Source organism: Eulemur rufifrons, chromosome 26, assembly GCF_041146395.1.
Source record: "Eulemur rufifrons isolate Redbay chromosome 26, OSU_ERuf_1, whole genome shotgun sequence".
Lineage (NCBI taxonomy): Eukaryota > Metazoa > Chordata > Mammalia > Primates > Lemuridae > Eulemur > Eulemur rufifrons.
The window spans coordinates 5,247,037-5,262,395 of NC_091008.1; the positions used below are offsets into that span (position 1 = coordinate 5,247,037).

The 15,359-nt window shown below is 37.0% G+C and overlaps 1 protein-coding gene across 1 annotated transcript in view; it reads right to left on the reverse strand.

Annotated features, from left to right (window-relative positions):
* COL25A1 (collagen type XXV alpha 1 chain) overlaps positions 1 to 15,359 on the reverse strand; it is a 351,459-nt gene that overhangs the window by 181,869 nt on the left and 154,231 nt on the right. The gene's annotated exons all lie outside the window — the stretch shown is intronic.

Sequence of the window (15,359 nt, forward strand, 5' to 3'; positions counted from 1 at the left end):
TGAAAACTGAAGTCTTACAATATTTGCTAGGAGGAAAAGGCCAAGGAAAATAGTGAACTGTTTGGTTTTAAAGAATGAGCTGCTAAGCAGGACTGATGACTTCCAAGCTCTAGAAAGTTCAAGGCACAAGCAGCACAGGTCTTAGTATCCAGCTGACTTTCAACGTGATCCTGAGCTACCACCTTCCACATGGAAACGCTATCATGAGAAATAAAAAAAGTCAGTGAGGCAGTTAGTTTCCTCCTAAAGCCTTGCACAGAATAAGTCTGACCATCTGTGTTTTGTAGGAGGTTAAAAAACAACCAATAAAGTCAATTGAAAATATTAAGAGAAGCAGCTTTGCAGCAAGGTCCAAAACTGTCAATAGAAAATTCAGATTTCTTTCTATATTCTGGAAAAAAGAGATGTTTTCATTATACCCAAGGTATTTTGGGCCAGATATAGAGCAGAGGGAGGATCATATAAATAGATAAATAAAGCCAGGGGGACCCTAATAGGTATGAAAAATATACATTTGTACACCAGCTCATACACACATATTGACATATTCTGATATATACAACTTCCTTAAGATTAGGAATTATAGTTTTTCTACTATAACATCACTTAAAATAAGAACTATTTACCAATTACTACAGATTTACGAAGTCTGTAGTTCACACAGTAGGACCATTAGTAGAAGCCATTGTTGATGAGATCGTAGATGAGAATTTTCTGATATTGAATATAGAAGTTCGGACGTTGAGCTTATACTTCAAGTAGCAAGTAAAAATAATTCACATTAAACACATGGAAGGAGAAACTCAGGAATATTCAAGGATAAAGGGAAAATGTCAAAAACTTCCAGAGGGAAAATAACACAGTGGGAGGTACTTTGACTCACTGTTGTCTCATCCACAACAAAGGTGCCAGAAGGGCCCAGTCCCGATTTTTATGACATGTTTTAGAAGCCTATAATTATTATTTCTTGGAAATTACGCTATTTGCCATTTTACCCTTGAAGAATGTTGCTTTTAAACAAGAAAACTTATCAAGTAAAAACAATAGGTTGCACAAATGTTTAAAAAAAAACTTTTAAAAATATTTAAAAGATAACAGGTTATGAAAAATGACTAAAGCAATGATATCTTTGGAAGAAATCAAGAAACAAAGTAAGAATATTTCTGAACATGTCTGCAAGCTTAAAGGAATGAATCAAATGCTATGGAAAATCTGCTGTTCTATGGAGAGTTGAAGAAGAACAGAATGCAAGGAAACTGGCAAGACATTTGGCAAGACAGATGGCTATTGAATATAGCAGGGTTTTACAAAGAATATCATAATATTTGAGAGAGAAGATGAGGCTAAACCAAGTTATGAGAAGATGGGAATCTAAACTCTATCGAATTTACAAAGAAAATACTGGCTTTAAGAAAAGCATGTTGTAATTTTTATAGGAAACAGAAGACCACAGGGAGCATTGCAGTGAGCTCAGTGAACTAATAAATTATACAAAACTCTCAGACAGACATAGGTAAAGATCTTACCTATAAAGGGAATAAATTGATGTTTGAAGACGTCTACTGGACAGCTAGCATTATTTGATCTTGCTTCTGAATTTAAGGACAAAATAATAATAATAAATGAAATGGATGGGATGGATTTGACAAAGGACAGCTGGCAGATCACCAGAGTGAGAAGATAAAAAATAAGAAAAGACAAATGACAGATGTTTCCCAGACAAAACTGACATTAACAATAGTTGAAAAAGATAGTGAGCATTTCCATTCCAAACTGAGTAATGAAGTGTCAGCCAGGCATGAGCTGTATGAACAAATACAGAAGCTGGAACATAACTCTTATCCACTGATTTAACCAGATCCTTGCGACAGAAATTCTCAGTGAAATCTGTCGCCAGAAAGACACGACTCTGCAAGAGAAACTGGTTCAAGAATATGAATGCGAAAAGAAAAAGCAGACACTATCAGTGATAGAGGAAGTGAAAACTTAACAAGCAAAGAATTCATTCAATGAAGAATGAACTGCAGAAAACAGAAACTTCAAAACCAGATTGTTCTTCATGACTCGAAAATTCATGAGAATTGGTACTGCTCATGCTTCAGAATGAGTTCTTGCTGACTTTGCAAAGAGATGACGCAAACCGTCAGCCTGAGATAGAAATTTGCCATAATGGTAACGCTTTAAGGATGAGTAACTTAAGCCCAACTGCAGACCAACCCAGTTCATCCCATAACATCATAGCAAGGCCTCTTAAACCAAGCCAGTTCTTTTGGTCCACAACTAGGGTGTTTGAACACCCTACTCCTCACTAATGATGTACCCAGCTGTGATAAGGCTCTTCTCTAAGGTTAGATAGGTGCTTAGAAGTAAACATACGCCTATCTATGGGCCTTCACATGGTCTTGAGGATGGGTGGTTATTGGAGGTAGCTGGATACTCTTACCTGATTCATCAGAGGAATTACCAAAACCTGTCAATTCTGCTCCTATTACTTGGATCTGTTTACTTTTCTCTACTCCTATTAGTATTTCAAGGCTGAGCTCAAATGTAACCTTTCTAGGGATTTTTCACAGGTATTTTATTTATATTTTGAAATATTTTTACCTCTTATAAACATTTACAATTAAACACAATAAGCATTTAGAGAAAAGTTTCAGAATTCATAATTGGGTGGATATTCTGGTTTGGTTTTGAACTCTTGCTTTCTATTTCAATACACATTTCTGGCTATGTCTGCATTTTGGAGAGCAGGTATCATGTGGATAGAAAGCAAAGGGCAGGCTCATGCCCTGGGTGATTGTGCTTTGGTGTGTTGCCATGAAAACATAAGAATAGGGAGAAATGTAGCCATCTCATTACCAGAATGACTTAATGGTCACTAATGACACAGATCATTAGAGAATTAATTCCTGATTGATGAAGGAGACAATGAGTGTATATAAAGACACATACTAAGTGCTCAATAAATGTTGGCTCCCTCTTTTGCTTTATTTATATTTTCTTTTTAGTCAACAGTGATCACAATATATTTGAGTATTCTATAAGAGAGGCTGAAAATGTATGTGAACAAGATTATGAGAGATTAATATTACCTTTTAATTATAATATTCAAAGAGGCAATTTAATATAATGAAGAGAACATGGAACAGAGAGTTAAAAGACCTGTAGATTTTTTTCCTAATGTGTGAATTGAGCTGTTAATTTAACCTCTTTGACTTTAATCTGCTAAAATATCTGGTAATTAATACTAATTCCACCACATTTATCTGATTATTGTGAGGATGAAAACTGTAAAGTGCTATTACATATACTAAATGACTGTTTCCTTCAACTGTCATTAATTCGTTGAAGCTTATAAACTATTTCCATGCTATATTGCTGCCATATTCATCAATAAAAATAGTGAGATTTCTAAACAATTTGATGCACCCTAATGAAAAGCTGAAACTCAGACATTTCACCTCCAGAGGCATAGGGATCTTTTAAGTACATTAGGGAAAATATCATAAAATACTTCAAATGACAGTAAGTATTCCAAAAAACAAATATTCAGAATTCTGGAGGCAGAAAAAGGGAGATATTAAGGCAAAGGAAAGAGCTGGAAATTGAACCTGTGGTCAGGGAGGGAAAGAGTAAGAAGTAGCTTGCAGATGAAGCTCTCCTGGCAGATGCATGCTGGGCTGGGGGTGCTGGAAGAGAAATGTGTGCAGCCCAGGCTGCTCCTCCATACCCAATGATCCCAGGAATAGGTCCCCAACAGCTGCAGCTGGCTCTTGGGAAGGAGAAACCTGTCTGAGCACAGAGGAGACAGATCATCCTTTCTGAACCAACCTCCCCGCCCCCGCCCATCCTCCAGCTACGTCCAAATACTAAACCAGGTTTACCTTCAGATCCTCTGGATTAACCTTGCAAGTAGGCACAGATTAATTTCAGAGCCTTGCCCAAAGTCCTCCCACCTGTTTGCTTGCTTAATGCCTGAAATTCCTTCAAGATGGACCAAAGCCTTTCATTCCACAATTAGAAGTAAAGGGCTTAACCAGCAAATATCGAGTTGAATATTAACTAAAATGTATTCTCTCCATACTCATAAAATGTCTGTACATACCCAGGAGGTCCTTCCTACAAGCCAAAGGGTTTATACCTGGATGATGGGAGCAGTTCCAGTTGGCCATACTGGATTGCAACCATTTGAAGTAAAAGTTCCTTAGCTAAAACAAGCTTATAAATGATTCACACTGTTGCAAATATAAAGTTGAGACCAAGAGAGATAAAACAACCTGCCCAAAGTCCCACACAGCAGATGGCAGCTTCCTGATTCCAACCTCAGTGCCCTTTGATGCACCATGCTACCTCTCATTCTTGAATTCGCATTCCATAGCTGAGGGGCTGGATACAACCAGTGCAAACTTTCCAAAATGCTCCACTTCATCAATGACCTGCCTTGTTTTTTATAATATGGCTACTTAGGCAGATGTATTATTAATTCTTTGACAGTCTCCCACCAGACTGGAAGCTCTTGAGGGTAGGAGTCTCTTGTTCATCCTTGTATCTGTAGCAATAGGCACCAGGCTAATCAATTGCTAAAACTTTAAAGGAATACCGCCTGTGGGCTGCTTGCATTATTTCATAACACATTAGTTTTTTGAAAAATAATTTAAAAAATTTTTTTTAATTTTTATTTATTTATTTTATTATTATTTCAGCATATTGTGGGGGTACAAAAGTTTAGGTTACATATATTACCCTTGCCCTCCCACCCCCCTGAGTCAGAGCTTCAAATGTGTCCATCACCTAGACAGTGCGCATCACACTCATTGAAAAATAACTTTTTTATTCAGGAGATTTATTTCCCAAGATTTTTTCAATCGGCATGTACTCCACTATATATAACATAGATTTGTTTGTTTTAAATATCTTTTATGTGTGTGTTTTTGTTTCAAATTTCCACAAGTTTTTTTGGTTTTTGTTTTTATTTTTGTAGAGATGGGGGGTCTCGATATGTTGCCCAGGCTGGTCTCGAACTCCTGGGCTCAAGCTATCCTCCTGCCTCAGCCTCCCAAACTGCTGGGATTACCGGCATGAGCCGCCATGCCTGCCCATCCCCAGGTTTTAATCTCCATGGATTGAAAGTTAATCGTAATAAATAACAGGTATGTGCAGAAATTGTGGTCACTGAATGAAGATAAAAAACAATGTAGCCCACAGAAGGTATAAGAACAGAAAAGAACTCCCTTCAGTGGCTAACAAATGTGGGTACATTAACAGTGTACACACTAGCCACCTAAAGCCAAGTGGGAGGATTTGTACACATGTACTGGTTTAAATGTAAAGTGCAACACTTGCTAGGAGGTAGTCACCAAAACAGTTTAAAAGTCACCGATTTAGAAGAAAATAGGCTAGTTATTCCAGAATACTTCTCATTAGGAGAGTTCCCAAGCAGCAAGGCATGCCCTTCTGCCAGAGATGTTTTTACTTTTTCATGAAATACATTGAGAACAGGACTCTTGTTTTATCTATTTCTATGTTTTTCTAATTTTAAGTAAAGTGAAAATCTTTAAATTGCTATTAAAATGTTTTTAAAAATACAAGTGAATTACATTAGAATTGTGGTGAATCTAATTCTCAACATTGTGTGATCGTTAGAATTATTTTTAAATTGGTTGAGTTTCTCTTCCTGCAGAGAAAGGACAATGGACCAAAATTGCTTTCTAAAGCTTCTTCCGAGTCATCTCAATGTACATTTAGTTTTAATTGGCTCAAGGTTTAAGTGAAGCATTTCAAGTTTATGCAAGAATTAGTTGATATTTATACATTTTATAACTAGGAAAAAATGACCATGTTGATGAGACAATTGGAGACTCTCACAAGATTACACTGGAAAACTACTGAACTTAATAAAAGAAAGGGATTTCCAAACCAAGTGCAATGAAACACTTTCTGGCCTTTATGCAGATGCTTTGTTTCCAGAAATGGAATTCCAGCAAATGCGGGGTTGTCTTTATTGCTGTTCTTAATATTTAGATAATAAATATAGTAGAATATTCAATAGAAACTGTTCAGGACTACAAATAGCCTGATGTTGCAGCTCATTGACTTTAATGAGGTCTGATGTGGCACAGTTGTTATTTCTATCATTCTTTTCCCACACATAAAGTGTTTCATTATTATGGCACTAGAATGTTTTACCCCACGATCCTACAGGGGATTTATCATGACAGCTTTTTTTATTTGTACTTGTGGAGAAGGGGGCTGTAAGATGTCAGAGAGTAGGGATTGGGAAATAGGAAAGATGTGTTTCTTTGTGAGATTATATGCTATACGATCAGTGGTTATTATCTCTACAATGTAATATATTAACATGAAAAAAAGTTAGTTCCCAAGCTTGCAGAAAAACGTTTTAAATGAGTTTTCCTGATTACATGTTTCTAATGGAATCTAGAGTGGTAGATCTTGTAAAGATAAAGAAAATTTTTAAAGTAACAACAACAACAAAATAACAAGTTCAACAGTTGAATGTAGTTTTTCACATACTCAACAAATAAAATAATGTTAATTTTCAATTTATCAGAGATTGAAACAATCTTCCTCATGGAAAATGAATAAACAAAAAGTGGGTTACTAGAAACTAGGATTTGTTTTCATTAATGGCTTTGGAACGTCCCAAGCTTTTGCCAAACTGCTGGTGGAGGAATTAACACAGCAGCACCACCTACACCACTACACATATGTAAATGGCCCACTTTTTTTTTTGAAGCTGGTGCTAAATTAATTACGTAGCATGCCTATTGCCAAAATTAGCACCCAGGAGTAAAAATAATCATAACAGAACTGGCTTGACATTGAAAACTAGTGATGGAAAAGGAGTAAACACAAAGGCAAGATGAAGCAATCAGAGGAAGAGTAGAAGGAGTTCAGAGGGAAAGGACAACATGGAAGTCTGGATCCAGTGAGACAAGCGTCAGGGCACGAGTATACTAAAGCAATCTGTGCAGGAGTGATAAATAAGACTGCTGTCCATGGAAGAAGGAAAATGTGATGAGCCCACAGTATCAGGGGGCTCAGGGGGTGCACAAAATACTAGGATATAATAAAAGGGACAATGATGATTAATACCTATATTGCCATCGCACACCTTGTACTGGGCTAGGCATTGTACAGGCATCATCTTATTTAGTTACACGACTTGTGTGATCTCAATATGATTTTGGAAAGTGATGATATAGAGAGGTTAAATGACTTGCTCAAGGGCACACAGCTAGCAAGAGATGGGTTGGGGGATTTATATCCAGACAGCCTGACTCTTGGATTATGAATGCTAAAACTAAACACTGGGTCACTTATTAAGCACACTATATATAGATCACTGTATTTTCTGATACATGTATACATAACTGCTACTAAGGAAAATAGGAGCTTTAAGTCAACTTAGAAAAAATAGGTTCGTGAGTATTTCTGAAGGCTTTTGTTTAAAATTCTAGTTTCTAGGCTTATTTTTAGCTTCTCATTTGAAATAAAAAATAATCATGAGAACTCACTGGCCAAAAGTTAATAAACTTTTATTTTATAAAGCTAAAAAGGAACTATTGTTTCTTCATACACTGAAAACACTCCTGGTTAGCCTAAGGGGATGTGATTAACACATATTTCTGTGTAAGCTCCATTAATACACTCTCATACCATGCCCACCAGCTTTTATCCAGTGTGTTATATACAAGTATTTAAAGTGAGACAAACAAGAAAAATACTGATCTTTTAGAAATGAGGGAAGTTGTCGGTATTATTCACTATTGTATAGTAAATCATAGTAGCTACTTCATTTTTGTGACGATGTTACCAATTGATCCATTTAGAAACATGTCTGACACAGAGTAAACATTCTTTGAATGTTACCAATTATAAGTATTTTTCACATATCTGAATTTCTCATTTGTCTACTACATCCTTTGCAAATGGTAACTTCCACATATTGGGTTTTCGGTGTCAACTCAGTATTCTAAGAAAGAAACCCAATACCTTCCCGTCAAAATAGTTTCATGGCTTGTAGGATTTGGGCTGTGACCACACAATTGTTCATTCACACAAGCTAGAAATATCACAGTAATTTTTTAGTCCTTTCCTCTCATTCCTCAGAAATTTAGTGTTTTTTCAGTTTTTTCTTTGAAATAACTCTTGCATATCTCTTTCTTTTCATTTCCATTGCTAATGCTATAGTTTGGGCCCTTGCTCTTCAGCTCTGAATTCATACTGGTCTCTCAAAGCCATCTGCACATGACTACTATGGTAATCGTTTTAACCTATTTTCATCATGCAATTCCCTTGATCAATAAGCTTTCACACTAATTATGGGAGGAATTACTCACTTATGGGCCCAACACATAAGGTTTTCTCTAATCTAACTAATCCACCCCAAAATCTCCATATTGTGTTAAAGAGTCTCTTTTGCCTAATCCCTGGTCATTCATCATTCTTGTCCCCTCCTTTCTTAAATTTAATTTCAAGAAGACATAATACAAGAGTGACAATCCTTTCTCCTTAGCCATATATTTGGCCCATTTTTCTCCTCTAGTCTTTTTTCCACAAACCCATGGATTGATTCTTGTTGTGATATAAATTCTGCCCTGCAGTATCTTGCAATACCACTACCAGTTTAATACAGTTTAATTTTAATAGAGTTGTTAAGTAAAAGTCCACAATTTTTTTTTACCTTTATTCTCAGTTTCCTAAATAGGAATAGGAATGACATTTCATACTTCAAACTATATGTTTAGGAAGGAGCTGCTATATGCCTATTTAAGGAATGGTTTTGCCCAATGCTATGATGTATTTGGAAATGTCATACATATGAAAAGTGCTCTATAAAATGTCAAATTATCTTGTTAAACTAACTGAGAAAAAACGCAGCGCAGGTTAGGGTAATGGTTGGCCTCCCATAGACAATGCTAACGTAGGTGATCTTCACCAGAAAAATCAAGTCCCATTTGGCCATTAAAAATGATACTTGAAATCTCCTAACCTCCCCCATGGAGTTTCATTGCCTTCTTCAAAATAAACACAGTTATTTCCTCACAGTTAAATCTCAGATTCATCCTGACAGGAAAATTCCCTAGAATACAAAAACATTATGAGTAGATTTCTATGAATAAAATGTTTCCCCATATGATTTCGTAATAATTCTAGCACTTTACTGCTGCTATATCCATCACACAGCAAGCAAACATTTTCCAGTGAAACTGCAGAAGGGCCAATCCGAGACATACAATTTTAACTTTAGAAGTTGAATTTCTTTTCTATGTTGTGTAGGAACTAACACAGATGTTTTTTTAAAATATGAAAAGCCTTTTATTTTGGAAGACACACATTCTTATGCCCTTAAATAACACAGAAACAAACAGCAAAATTTTGTTGGCTCTCCATCTGTCATCTTTTGTACTAACAGAGATGGGAACCTCAAAGCATGCCAAGGTTTGGATGTGTGTCAGAGGCCTAACTACAAGTGCCAATCAACCTTAAAGGACTTATGAAAGACCCCTGATAAAGAAGACCAGAAGCTCTGGAACTAACTATTAGGGGTGAAAGGTCAAGGGTTACAACTCTAGGTTACGAGGAAGAAGGTAGTTTCAAAGTAGAATTGGAATTCTTTTATTTTGATGCTTGACTATCACAGGAGTTTTTCATAAAATAGGACTGTTTTAAATATGGCATTTTATTATGGTATCGTGTAACATTAGAGGGAAAACCTTCAAGGAAAAAATTAACTGTACTAAATATAAAAAGAACTGTGATGCTTAGAAATGGAATTGATACTATGAAATCTACTTTATGCTCCTGACTAAAATGACCTGTTTTTAACGTGCCAATAGCTGGCTCATTAGGTGTCTTTCAAGACACAAAAGAAAGTGTCTTGAATAAGACAACTGTACAATACGATTAAAATAAATTTCTTATACAAAGACCTTTGTGTAAAATATGTTTAATAGAATAAATTTTCATTAATAGTGATTCTCTATATCTATATTTGAGTGGGAACAAAAATGAGAAAATTAAGATCTTAATCCATTTTGACATGACCTATATTCCATGCATATGCATATTTGTGAATATGTATGACCTCATCAGGTTTAATCATTCCCCATATTCAGCCTCTTCATCACACAATCATTGTTAAACAATCCTTAAATTCTACTGGTAAGCTTTGAAGTTAGTTAATATTCAGCATGAAAAAGGATTACTATAAATAAAATAAATCCCCTGGACACCTGACTAAATTTGATAATTCCCTGAATATTTTATACTGAGATAAAAGTGGGCATAACTAAAATAGTTCTTGACTATTATCATATTTTAAGTCAAAGAACAGCCATGAATGCCTTATGCTATCGACCCGGCACATGTATGTGTATGTTTGGTTTCTTCCTCAAAAGACCTCACGAATTTGTGTGAGATGCAAGGTCTAAAACAAAAGCAAAACAAAAACAATTAAAGAACAATGTTAGCCGGTATATAATACATTGCTTATGCCACAGTTGGTCATAGAAGAGAGTTGAGAAAAGCTTGGCAGAGACATGAAACTTTAATTTGACTTAAAAGAGTAGATTAAAAAGAGGATTTGAAATGTTTCTAACACAAAGAAATAATAAATGCCTGAGAGAATGGATACTCCCAATTACCCTGATTGTATGCCTATATCAAAGCATCATATGTACCCTTATAAATATATACAACTATTATGTACCCATAATAATTGAGAATAAGGTAGAATATAAAATAAGGCATAAACAAACACGGCTAATTATGTGCTCTGCAGCTCACCATGAGACTACCATCACTGGGATATGAATTTCTGTTTGAAATAAGGTTGGATAAGTATAATTGGTCCAGGTTATTGAAGGCCTCAAATGGCAGGAGAAGAAGTTAAGAAATTCTCCAATAGGTAATAAAAAGCAAATTAGATAGAGTAGTAAGATAATGACATGAAGAAAGTGGTTTGTGAGGACTAACCTGGCAAGAGTTAGGGAAGTCAATTATGAGCCTCTTACAAAAGTTAAGACATGAGGTAATAAAGGACCTAGTGACAAATGGGGACAGAAAAAAGATACTGAAAGTAATATTTGATGAGAAGAATCAAACTTGGAGGTTTAATTGAAAATGGCGGTGAATAGAAGTTGAAAGTCAAAGATGTTCTTTAAAGATTTGAGTCTTACAGATAAAAAAAGTTGGTACTACTTATATATGTTGGGTAGATTAAACAAAATGTGCCTCTATCATTAACACAATAGATATCAACCTTGGCCCTTGGAAATAGTATCAGAATATTGGCATTTGATAGGAATTAGATCCTCTGCAGAGTCTGCATTTCCTCTTTCAAGACAAGATGCACAGACCTTTACAAGTGAAGGTGCACTCCCTACAACTTGGAAAACACTGGTTGTTGTATTTGGACATCTTTCCATTCAAGGTCAGTTTTGTAGACAATTACAAAATTCTACAGTAACAACAAATCACCAAACTGAGGCCAAACCTACTAGGGTTGTTTGTATCTTTCCATTGATTCCCTTTAAAATATGAGAAATCCTTTTCAATATTTCCACTTACATCCAGTGACTTAATTCAGAATTTCCATCAGTGGGATATGGATTTGAATCATCCCTGAAACAAACAGACAGCAGGAACAGTGGACAGAGAACTAGAGACCTCCTAGTTAATAAGCTTGCTCCATTAAGTTCTACAGAATCTTAGACTTCTTATCTATAACATGAAAGGATTGTACCAGAGCTCTAGATTGCCTTCCAACAATATGGTTCTGTCAGACGCAAAAGAAAATAATTAACTTCCTAACTAAATGAACACACCTGCTCTCTAGTACCTAAAAAAGTAGTAACCCTCGGTCCATCAAAGTCAACACAAGAATGCCAGCCAAGTCTGCAGACGGCACGTCACATAGGCAAGCATATTAAGCGGGTATCGTATCAGCAACCACTGTCTTGAGGAAGTGAAGGGTAGAAGGAGAGCGATGGTGGATCCCATGCAATGGTGAGGAGTCAGCCAGAGCCCAGAGTTCTACTGGCCTTTCAGCACCGTGGCAAGAACTCAGGAGTGGTAATGAATGAGAGCAACATGCTCTGCTCCTTTCAGGCTCCGCTAACCCCTCGGACTGATGGCTGCAGCTGAGAAATTCCAAAGGGATTGAGGAGGGGAAGTGCCCAGGGCATGATGCAGGCGCACAAATCCCCCCGGAGTCCTAATCATTCTGCCTGAGTACACACGATCATGAGGCACAGTTGCTTGGTCTTGCCACACGCTCGGCCTCCCTCGTGAAGAAATGGAGGGACTGACTGTTTGGGAGGAGGAACCCTCCCGCCCAGTCGCAGCACAAGTCGCGATAAATCAACAGCCAGTCTTTGTTCAGTCACGTCCATTCTAATCTGACCAGATCGGTCCTACGTTCCAGAAGAGTGTGGAGAACTGTCTTCTATAGTTACCCGATAGAAACATTTTGTTGTGTTTGTGGTGCTATAAAATATTAATGCAGTAACCCAAAGAACACCAAATGGCTTGTAAAAAGCTTTTCTGTGCTTTATCTGTGTGTATTTAAAGAATAAATTTCTTCTCCTTTAATTCTATTCCTTACTTCTATTGGACGAAACAACCAAAAATATCTAATATTAATTTAGAGGAAATAATGCAAAGAGAACTACGGAACAACCTCTAGTTTTATTTAAAGACTATCTTCAGTGTGGTCATCGGGTCTAGATTTTGAGCCAAGATTGACAAGGCCTTCTTTATGATGACAGATCCAAGTACTCATTGTGTGACGAGGTTTTTTATTTCACTGCAGCGACCAATGATGAAATGCAATATGGTCAGATTAAAGGTAGTACATAACTGCCCTTTTGTAGGAGTAATATCTTTGGCGAACCCACACGTGCTCGGTCATTTAAATCCATAACCTGAAGCTGAGCAGAGTCCCATCAAAGTCTTCTTTACACACCCACCTGCCCTGGGGTGGTACATACATCATTTGGAGCAAAGCTTAGTGACAGCTGCAGAAATGTACTCAGTGAAGTTAAAATAGACAGCAATCTGGAATAATGGTGATGGAAATACACGGACATTCATTTTTAAATGAATTAAATGATCCCTCCAAATCCGGAGCTGATTTGCAGCTGGTATACACGTCAGCACTACCACACGGGTTATCAGTCAGTGTTGGAAGCACCCCTCCCCCTAAGTGCATCCCTTCCTAATAGCCAACCATCCTGGCCCCTTCCCTGGAGCCCCCTGGAACTCCACACAAAGCTGGTACCAACGGGGCAAATACCCACCAACAGATCTCCGAATCTCTGTTCCAGCACTGAGGCTGGCGTCCATTACGATTTGTTGGTGCCTATACCATACTGCTTGGTCAATATTTTGAATACCAGCCTGTCTACCTCCCTCATCATTATAGCCCTTATCATATTGTATTGCAATTATTTCTTTGCAAGTCAGCTTCTATCTACTACTCTTAAGCACTTGGAGACAGGGAACCAGTCTAATCCATCTTTGAGCCTTGATGCCTAGGAGGGTGGTAGTCTTATGAATGAATGAACCATAAAAATCAAATTTCATCATGTCACTTTGATAACATAACATTTTCAGATAAAGTTACTCTCATTCTTACACAGTATTTGTGATTTCTTATAAGGATTATCCTGTAGACACACGTGGCCTTTAAATTTGCATTGGCCTTCACATGGAAAGAGAGCAAGGATGAACTAAAAATCCCAAGAGAGAATTCTTTTGAGTTGTGCTTTTTGTCTTATTCCTACAACTTTCCCATGGAAGTGTAATAAGGTTTAAAGGAGACCATCCTGAGTAGAAAAATATCAACATTAAAAAAATTCTTTCATCTGACTCACTATAGAATCATCTTTAGAACCTACATTCTTCAGATATCCACACTTCTGGAATGTGTACAATTGCTGAGAGACTCCATTGTGCCTCGCCAGTCCTCTACCTGACTCCTTTAACGGGCAACCTCATCATCTAAACACAGTGCAACTCTTTGACTTTCAGGGGAAAAAATACTGAAAATATTTTTATCTTCATAGAATTTTAAAATTAGAACCACAGAGTGTTTTTTTCATATTTCCAGTGGACAATGTTTTGGTGCCAGACACAAACCTAACTTTTGTTTCATCATGTTGAGGACCAGTTAGGACATCAGGAAGCATGTGGAAAAATTTCTTTTTGGGTGTATATATTCTTCATCTCCTGGTGAACAGTTTTTGTTTTCTTTTCCAGGGAGTAGTTTATGTGCTATGTTTAGGCCACACATGAAAGTAGTATCTCTCTCGTGAGGCTGCCTTTGGCTCATGCTGATTTTTTTGAGGCCAAGATTATGGTAATGATTTAAGGAGAAAAAGAAGCAAAATGGAATGGGAGGAAAAGGGAAGAAAAGGGATTAGAGAGGTGAGAATTTTTCCCAAATTAATTCAACACAATTAAACTATGTCTTGGGAAATTGAGAGGCTCAGATCTCAAAACCAAAGACACTGGGATAGTGTCTTCATCAGGTAATCAATACTGGGTATTCTGTAGCCTGATGCACCTAAGGAATGTCAATAACCTAAAACCAGTATTTTGTCTTCCAAGTTCAAGTCCCACTCCACACAATATCCAGAAGTCTACTGGGGCACGTGCCATTGCCTTTGGTGGCTCCTCCAAGGCCAGCTGTGCATATCTCAGTAGCTTGGAAGCTGGCCAGTGCAGTAAGCCCCATGCTGGACTTGGGAAACTAAGACCCTCTCTTATTGCTTTTTCGCAGGTGGGACACCTGCCCCTTTCTTTTATTGAGGTCTTTCTAATGACATATTAAAGGCTCCCAAACGCAACACAGCATTTGGATCATTATATTTGAATGAAAAAGATAAATGCAATAAAGAAACAGGAGTAATGAGTAAGCAGGATATTTAGTCTAAGGACTGGGAGCACATGCAACAGATTTATCATTTCTGACAGCCAGAAAGGGAGGGTGGGAGGCAGAGGAAGGGCAGAAAGTGAGAAACAGGGAGGGAAGAAAAAAACAAACTTAGGATAAAAAATTTTTTGTTTTTCAATTTGTCAAAAAGCAGCTTACTTCTAAATCTCCTGCGATGAATCTGATACATTCCTACACAGCGGTTTATTAATGAAAGGCAGCAGTGTGGCTGAATGAAAAGAGTACAGGTTTTGATGCTCACAGATCTGGACTAGAATTGCATCTCCACTAAACACGTGATTCTCTAAACGTGACTGAATTCTCTCAGTCTCAGTTTCCTCATCTATAAAATGGAAATGATAAATATGACCTCACAAAGTGTTCATTTATTCAAAAATAA